Genomic DNA, 9,826 nt, shown 5'->3' with positions numbered 1-9,826 from the left:
GACCATTCTGAGTCCACCATCGTCCTCCTTGTAAAATTTTGATAAAAATGACTATAAAGTTGGCATCATTCTACCTTTGTAAAAAGTTAGCGTCCAAGGGAGTCTTTTAGATTCCTCAAGCTTTTGCAAAATGAATATTCTCAAAATGGTTATGTCTTCAAAAACATGTCGTCTGAATTTCGCTATTATTGGGTTCAGCGCTGCCTCTTCTGTCCCAGGTGAATGAATGTTTGGGTTTAAATATGTGTTTTTGCACAAACAATACAAAGACAACTCACTTGGGCAATTGGTGGTAGCGTTAAGTTGGGCAAGGGAGGTCGGTGGTTCCAACTCTGCCCTCACTTGAAATTTCGTGTGGTTACATAACGATTTTGGTGTTTTACACAATTTGGTGGTAGAGGCGCATTTAGTTTAGTTTTGTTTTGATTAGGCTGCCACATTGGGCAGGCTGGCCACTAGTCGACGTGAGTTCAAACCCTGTCGACGCATTGTATTCTGCCATGTTGTGCCGTTTGGTTGGGTGGGCCCGCCATTGGGTGGCCCACCCACATTTTTTGACTATATCATATAACAATTTCGTTGGGGGTGGCAGCCCACCACCCCTTTTTTATATTTTTTTCATTTTACTTAAACAATATGGTCAAAATTTTCCCACCAAATTTTTAGGATCACGGGCAAAATTAAAGAGGCAAAATAATTCGCCCGTTCTAGCAGCTATTGTAGCATGATTAGTTGATAATTTAAATTTGCTTATATAATAGGTTTTGGTACTTTAGAAATAATAAATGGGTTTGCAAGAGTAAAATGCGCCCTCAAAATGTAAATTTAAGTCTCATTAGCTGGTTGATTTAGTTAATCATGCATTTAAACATGATTAAATGATGTAATAAAGTAAATTCAAACATGGTTTACAAAAAACCGAGAATGAATTTTAAAAAGCAGAAATTGGTTTTTGCTTATAACATCCTCATGTACAAAAACCACTCTCAGTTTTCTAACAGCTATTATGGTTTTGGAGATACAAATGCATCTTTGAAGGCATGTTTTCCAGAAATTTCATGTTTTAGTCACCTTTTTGAAGAGAATATGGTAGCTAAACAAAGATGAATCTTGGGAAACTAGAGAAGGTTTTTGTTCCTACAGTTCTATTGTACAAAAACCTCTCTCCGTTTTGTGACAGATGTTATGGTTTGGGATATTCGGATGAATCTTTGCAGGCATGTTTTCCAGAATTTTCCTTTTCTTAGTGAGTGTTTTCAAATGCAGTTTCCAAGCAGGGGGAAACGAATTTTCAAAAAATGAAAGGAGTTTTGTTGCTAACATCATCATTTACAAACACTTCTCTCAGTTTTCTAACATCTATTATGTTGGGAGACACAAAGGTATTAAAGGACCCTATTTTTCAGAATTTCAGGAGGAAAAAGCTCAAAGACAGTTAGTGACTTGGAGGCCACTTGATCAAATATGAGTTGCAACCAAATTTAAATTTCTCTTCTTGATAAAAAAAAATCTTCAAGGATAGTACTAGAACTCTTCAAATAGTTTTAGTTACCTTTATTTGTGTTCTACTTTTGTAATACAGTTTTCTGATATTTGTAATAACTCTTGATATTTTTATCAAGATATTCTGTGAGGAAATTGTATAAATACTTCATCAATTGAAGAAATATGGGTTGGATTTTGATGCCAAGGCTCTTAAACTATGTAATAGCTTCTCTTATAGAATTCTAATGAAAGCCTTCCAGCTCCAGTTATGACAAAATTTTGTGATTCTTGTATGTCTTTCTAGTGTTTTCATAACTTGTTTCTACATATGTTCAAAGAAATTGTAGGAAGGTTTGGGTAAGGTAGATTAAGTCTTAATCTCCCTGTAATTCCCTGCAAAATCATAACCTTTAGAAAGAGATTAGCTTATTAGACTATGTGTCTGAAATAGATCCTCTTGGAATCCGTTTCACTTTGGCCTTCTGTTACCTTTGAATATGTTTTTGTTCGGCTGTAGAAATCTTCTACACACATATAAATTTCCCTAGTTGTTAAGTAGTCAGTCTGACTGCTCAATTATTAGGAATCCCCTTATATTCTTCTACCATAATTCTTGAAAAAGCTAAGTCATTCTGTCAGGCTCGAAGCTGACACTTTCAGAAGGGGCCCTGTGAGAGAGGCCTTTAATCATGATTAGGGATTATCATTGATCTCCAACCATCCCCAATAAAACCATAAATCTGGCCAGTGTGCTTCAAAGGCTTTTGTTCAATGACAGACGAACAATTTTAAAAAAAGCCTCGTAACAATTGATGGAGCCCCCTCTATTTCAAGGGTCAACTTGAACCTAAAGGCTAGTTGAGTTGGTTTCTTGGCATAGTTTTTGCATCCAAGGATTGCCTACGGGAAACAGGTACAAAATCTGGCGCCATTGCATTTCTTTTCTGGTGAAAAAGGAGTAGACATTTATTATTGGTTGCATTTCTTTCTCCTGGTGACTCCACTTTGTCATATGGCGATTCCACTGGGTGACCAATCCCACCGTTTCGAAATTTCAGCTACCTTTACTGCTATGCAAGGTTCATTGATATTTTCAATCAGTAGTATATGTCTCTCCCTCTCATCCATGGTCAAAAAACTAAAATGTCTACAGAGGATGCAACTGTTAAAGTACACCTATGAGTATAGGTTTTCCATGGGATTTTATGTTCATATTGTATATATTCTTCAGATTTTCAGCTCCTCGCAACATGGTTTGTCAATAAATCCACTTCGCACTTGGTTACATTGGAAAGAGGATTACACCTAATAGTGAAAAATTTTTCAGTTCAGTTAGATAGAGGTGTGGGGATTAAATAGATATTTTGAGTTTCAGTATGTAGTAGATCAACGTGTTCGATGTTTATGAGTGGTGTGATTTGAAGAGTATATGATAGATCAACTTATATTTTCAATGTTTAGAAATTTTCAGTTTTTAGATTTCAATATGAAAGAGTATCTGAATTAGTGCAGGCATATGGTTGCATTTCACAGTTGTAGGTTGTAGTGTGTAGTGTGCAGTAGCAGAGTATTCAAATGAAAACACTGATCCATGGAGATTCGTTATATTTCGACATAAGATGGAAAATTAGTGGTTGGTGGTTTTATGGTATGACTCCATGCCCAACACTAAAGGCAACCGGTCTACTAGTTCTCTGCATCCCACAGGGGGAATCAGTCCCCATTGGAGCCGATGTTGTAACATGATTAGTTTTGATAATTTAAGTTTGCTGATATAATAGGTTTTAGTAGTTTAGAAATAATAAATGGGTCTGCAAGAGTAAAATGCGCCCTCAAAATGTAAATTTAAGTCTCATTAGCTGGTTGATTTATTAATCATGCATTTAAACATGATTAAATGATGTAATAAAGTAAATTCAAACATGGTTTACAAACAACCGAAAATGAATTTTCAAAAATGGAAAGAGGTTTTTATTTATAACATCCTCATGTACAAAACCCACTCTCAGTTTTCTAACAGTTGTTATAGTTCTTGAGATACAATTCCATCTTTGAAGGCATGTTTTCCAGAAATTTCATGTTTTAGTCACCTTTTTGCAGAGAATATGGTGGCTAAACAAAGATGAATCTTGGGAAATTGGAGGAGGTTTTTGTTCCTCAGATTAACAGAGGTTATGGTTTGGGATATTTGGATGAATCTTTGCAGGCATGTTTTCCAGAAGTTTCCTTATTTTAGCTATGGTTTTCAAATGCGGTTTCCGAGCAGGGGGGGAACAAATTTTCAAAACATGAAAGAGGTATTTGTTGCTAACATAATCATTTACAAAAACCTCTCTCATGTTTCTAACATCTATTATGTTTTGGGAGACACAAAGGTATTACATGACCCTATTTTTTAGAATTTCGGGAGGAAAAAGCTCAAAGATAGTTAGTGACTTGGAGGCCACCTCATCAAATATGAGTTGCAACCAAATTCGAATTTATATTCTTTATAAAAAAAATCCTCAAGGATAGTACTAGAACTCTTCAAATAGTTTTAGTTACCTTTATTTTTGTTCTATTTTTTTAATACAGTTTTCAGATATTTGTAATAGCTCTTGATATTTTTATCAAGATATTATGTGAGTAAATTGTATGAATACTTCATCAATTGAAGTAATATGGGTTGGCTTTTGATGCCAAGGCTCTTAAACTACATAATAGCTTCTCTTGTAGAATTCTAATGAGATCCTTCCGGCTGCGGTTATGACAGAATTTTGTGTTTCTCGTATGTCTTTATAGTGCTTTCATAACTTATTTCTACATATGTTCAAGGCAATTGTAGGAAGGTCTGGGAAAGGTAGATTAAGTCTTAATCTCTCTGTAATTCCCTGCAAAATCATAACCTTTAGAAAGAGATTAGCTTATTGGACTATTTGTCCAAGATAAGTCCTCTTTCACTAGTTTTTTCTTTATGTTTTCTGATAGCCATTAAAAGAGATTAGCTTACTAGACTATCTATCTGAAATAGGTCCTCTTGGAATCGGTTTCACTTTGGCCTTTTGTTACATTTGAATATGTTTTTGTTGGGCTATAGAAATCTTCTACACGCATCTAAATTTCCCCAGTTGTTAAGTAATCAGTCTGACTGCTTAATTACTGGGAATCCCCTTACATTTTTCTACTATAATTCTTGAAAAAACTAAGTCATTGTGTCATGCTGGAAGCTGACACTTTCAGAAGGGACCCTGTGAGAGAGGCCTTTAATCATGATTAGGGATTATCATTGATCGCCAACCATCCCCATTAAAACCATAAATCTGGCCATTGTGCTTCAAAGGATGTTGTTTAGTGACAGGTGAACAATGTTAAACAAAGCCTCGTAACAACTGAGGGAGCCCCCTCTGGTTCAAGGGCCAGCTTGAACCTAAAGGCTAGTTGAGTTGGTTTCCTGCCGTAGTTTTTGTAGCCAAGGACTACATACGGGAAACAAGAACAACAATAGCCAAAAAAGTAACTTTGATATTAGTTTTTGTTGATAATTTATTTTTTATAAAATTCTAGTTATTTGTCACTAAATTATCTATAAATATTATATAATTTTTGTTTTATTGTTTTAGATTTATTTGTACACTAGTAATTCTGTTCTACTTTTATTTTACAAGTAAAATCAAATTACATGTTAGAAGTTCAATTTAAAAACTCATTATCTAATATAGTTCATTGCTTCTAAAATTAGATGCATTTAAAAATAATGTGTAATAATTTTAAATAAAATTTAATTCTATAAATAATGTTTCGTTAGCACACGGTACAATTAAATATATTTTATTTCTTTCAAGTTATTTAGGAAAAGTTTCAAATGGTCCACCCTGATATGTTGCATGCAAAAAAAACATAGAAAAAAGAAGGATAACATAGCCAATGGTTCTTATTATCCATGTTTTTAAAAAGAAATGTTATTATATTTATTGTTTTAATTTTTGTTTGAACATGACAAGTTCAATTTAAATGTCCACATCTTCTCGTATAATTAAAAATACTGGATTGAATTTAACGTGTGCCATAGACTAATATGAACTACATAAAAATCTAATAAAGGCTTCATGCAAAGCCTTGTTTTATATTAGTAAATGGATTAGATTGGAAATTGGAAAATCTTATTGTTTTCTTCACACTCAAAAACTTACCCTTCACCTTTGGTCTACTACTTAAAATGTCGTTGATATTTCTGGATAACTCTATTTTCAAGTCCGTTGTTTCCCAATCATTTTGATTATATATTAATGAGTTTGCATCACAATTAATATAGAATTAAGCATATGTACACATATATGAAATTGAAAATACAAGATATGGAATTTGGGTTAAATAATTTTCTGATAAAAATAAAGAATTAAATTGGCTGGTGTAATAGATTATGTTAAAAGAAATAAATGGAAAGGTAAAATTAGTAGAAATATGGTGTGCAGTCATTGACGAAAATGCGTAGTCATATCATGCAAAAAAAAGAAAAATATTTAGTCTTACAATGTCATCTGCATTTGGTGAACATTGTAAAGTATACGGTGAATCCATTTTGGATTCTTGACCCACCATTGTTGCATAAAGGGAAATGTGTAGCTACCACTATTCGTGCGCCACCATTTTTGCACACAAGGAGAAGTTAGTGATCTTGGTGATATCTGTAGCTTCAATTGATATGTTGAGTGGAATCTACAGGGGCATGTTTTTCGGAGTGCAATCATCTGTAAGAGGAGAACTATCACTAGAAATAGTCAACAATGGTTGTCATTGGCTTGCAGTGCCATCGATATATTGAGAAAAGAATGTGTTGCGCTAGCCGCCACTGTGAGCCATAACCACATCCATGTTGGAACTACTACACACCTACATGCAGACTCTTAGTTAGAGCATGGGACTACATGCAAGATTCCTTCTACATGATTTACTCCTTGATTTGCTCCTTCTTTATCTCCGCAACTGGTTAGTTCTTCTGCATGATTTACTCCCTAATTTTCTCCTTCTTTAACTCCACAACTGGTTAGTTCTTCTGCATGATTTACTCCCTGATTTGCTCCTTCTTTAACTCCGCAACTGGTTAGTTCTTCTACATGATTTACTCCCTCATTTGCTCCTTCTTTCACTCCGCAACTGGCTAGTTCTCTCCGGAACTTGTTGTAGGTGTTGAGTCTTCTCATTGATCACCACTATGGTGCATTACCTTGGGATCTTCACCCAGTAATGCTATATCATGAGCATTGTAACCTATTTTCTAATGAATCATTCTTTTCTTCTTTCGATTTTCTTTTAGTGTTTTTGCTCTGCAAAGCTGTGTGTTCAACCTTTACTAGCTAGATTCATCTGTGCAGGTTTTCTAACACATTTACATGGTATCAGAGCCCACATGTTGCTAGATAAAAGGCGCACCAATACTTTATTTTGCATGTATTACAGCGAGATCGAAGATCGACAAAAAAATGGAGTTTCCCAAAGCATCGATCCTAACACCGTACAACTATCATGAATGGAAGGACCAAATGGCTTGATACCTTCGTCATAAAGGGTTGTACAGGATTACCATGGCTACAGAAGTGGAACCCACTTCAGCCATAGAGAAATCCAAGTACCTTAACCGTATGGATGAGTCCCACGAATCCATATGCATGTGCATCTCTCTAGAGTTGCAGTTTCATCTATCTGCCTGCAATACTCCCAATGAGATTTGGAAAAAGGTTGAAGAACTCTATGGGAAACAGGATGAGATGAAATGACATCTGCTCGAAGTGGAGCTGCTGTCATTGGATCCACGGAACTATGACAGAATTGAAGACTTCTTCACCAAATATAATGATCTATTGCTGCAATTCAAGGGTTGTGGAATTGACAAATCCAAGGAGGAGAGTTGCCAAGTTCTCTCTATTATGTCAAAGCTCGGACCAGAATACTCCGGCTTTGTGTCTACATTTCATTCAGTAAGGCTCGCAACAGGTAAATCCTACACTATGCCTTCTCTCAAAGAATTTATGGAGTCCCTTATTTTTGAGCAAGATAAACTCATTGGCATGGGGAAAATAAAACCTCCAAAAGCGCGTGCACTTGTTGTGCATGATGGCGGCCACAATAAAAATCACAAATCTCATTCAAATAAGAAAAATCAGCAGCAAAAAGACAAGGGAAAAGCGCATTCCCATCCAAAGAAGGAAGGGTAGACCAAGCCCTTCAATGACTCCTCCGGCTTGAGAAACGAGAAAGGGAAGAAAGGAAACAGATGCACCTACTGTCAAAGAGGATTCCACCCAGAATCCTCTTGCACGAAGAAACAAATTGACCAAATGGTAGAAATCCTTCAAAAGCACAAACTTGGGGACCACATCCCTCAAGGCGCCAAAAAGAAAACTGAGGATCCGCCACACGGGAAAGGTAACAATTTTCATGCTTTAGTTGCAATTAATTCTTCTCCTGATGCATGGATTATAGATTCTAGTGCATCACATCATATGGATGCTACAAAGGAAGTCTAATTCTCTTTGGATGCATGGAAAGGACCTCCCATCCTCATGGGAGATGACTCACCTATTGAGGTCATCGGAAAAGGTAGAGTGGAACTTTTACACGGAAGCTTTGAAGATGTGCTTCGTGTTCCAAAACTTTCGGTAAACCTGCTTTCAGTTTATCAGATCACTCGTTCTGGCACCAGAAAGAGAGTGGAATTCACTCCAAATGTAGTGAACATATATGACCTACATAGCAGCTCCAAAATTGCAACCGGTGAGGTAAACAATGGAGCCAGACTGTATACATTTTCTGAATTTATTGAATCTGAATCCTCCTAATTGCTTACACATGCTGATGATAGTAGTAGGCTTTGGCACGAGAGGTTGGGTCACTTAAATTACAGGTATATGCAGCAGCTAAGCAAGAATGAGATGGTGGAAGGCTTGCCAAATATCAGTTTCTCCAAAGGAGTTTGTGAAGGGTGTGTCCTTGGCAAACATCCTAGAGAAAAGTTTGACACCGGCAAGACTCACAGAGCATCCTCTCCTCTAGATCTGATCCATAGTGATCTCATGGGGCCTTTTCCTCATCCTTCCATCAACAAAGCAAGGTATGTGCTTACATTTATTGATGATTTCTCACGGTATACTTGGGTGTATCTTCTCAGGAACAAATCTGAAGTTTTTGCGCACTTTGAAGATTTCAAAGCACTAGTTGAGACACAGTCAGAGAGAAAGATCAAAGCCCTCCGTACAGACAATGGTGGGGAATATGTTAACACAGCACTTCAGAACCTTTGCCTTCATTCTGGCATAAATTTGCAGTACACAGTTCCATACACTCCGCAGCAGAATGGAGTTGCTGAGAGAAAGAACCGATCTCTCAAAGAGATGGCTTCCTACATGTTGCATGCTAAGTCACTACCTCGTAAGCTATGGGCTGAAGCACTTAATTGTGCTAACTACATCCAGAACAGATCTCCTCATAGCTCTGTCAAGGATCAGACCCCCTTTGAGGCTTGGAGCGGCACAAACCAGAGGTCACCCACTTCCGTGTTTTTGGCTCCCGAGCATGGGCCAGGATCCCCTCTAAAAAGAGAAAAGCTCTTGATCCACAGAGCATTGAGTGCATCTTTGTTGGATACCCTGATGGTGTGAAGGGATACCGGCTCCTGATTTCCTCTACGGATAAGCTCATCATTGAGCGAAGTGTCAAATTTGAGGGAAGTCTCTCGCATGCACCTCAATTGCCTCATGCAGACACCTTTTATCTACCTCATGTCCGAGATAATGACTCAGTACACTTAGATGCAGATACCGAGCATGCAGATTCCGAGGTAGAGCATGCAGATGTAGAGATAGAGTCTTCAGATACAAATCTAGTGTATGCATATGATGATCCACATCCAAGCCCAGATCGGGCTTCGAGCAGTGAATCGTATTCCCTTGTCATAAATCAGAGAACAAGGAGCTTACGTGAGATATATGCACAAGACCACCCAGCTGCTAGAAATGGTCTTGTGGGGGATAATTCTGATCTACAGAGGACTAGCTTAGAGTTTATTGAGCCTCCTCTTGTCCTCACTGCCACTGAACCATCGCCATCCTGACATTGTCATTTGGTTCAGTCTTCTGATCCACAGTCTTATGCTGAGGCTGCTGGGCATCCATCTTGGGAGTCCGCCATGGAGGAGGAGTATAACTCCCTCCTCGAGAACCATACCTGGGATCTGGTGCCCCTTCCTTTAGGAAGGAAACTTGTCCGATGCAAATGGGTCTATAGGACCAAGAGTTCTTCAAATGGGCAAATCACCAGACGGAAAGCAAGGCTAGTAGCCAAAGGCTTCCAACAAGTGCATGGCATT

The sequence above is a fragment of the Pinus tabuliformis genome, chromosome 6 (genome assembly GCF_031772625.1).
Source record: "Pinus tabuliformis cultivar Carrire ecotype Pingquan chromosome 6, CPIR1, whole genome shotgun sequence".
Taxonomy (NCBI): domain Eukaryota; kingdom Viridiplantae; phylum Streptophyta; class Pinopsida; order Pinales; family Pinaceae; genus Pinus; species Pinus tabuliformis.
The sequence above is the reverse complement of the archived record's forward strand: the minus strand, read 5'-3'. Positions refer to the sequence as shown.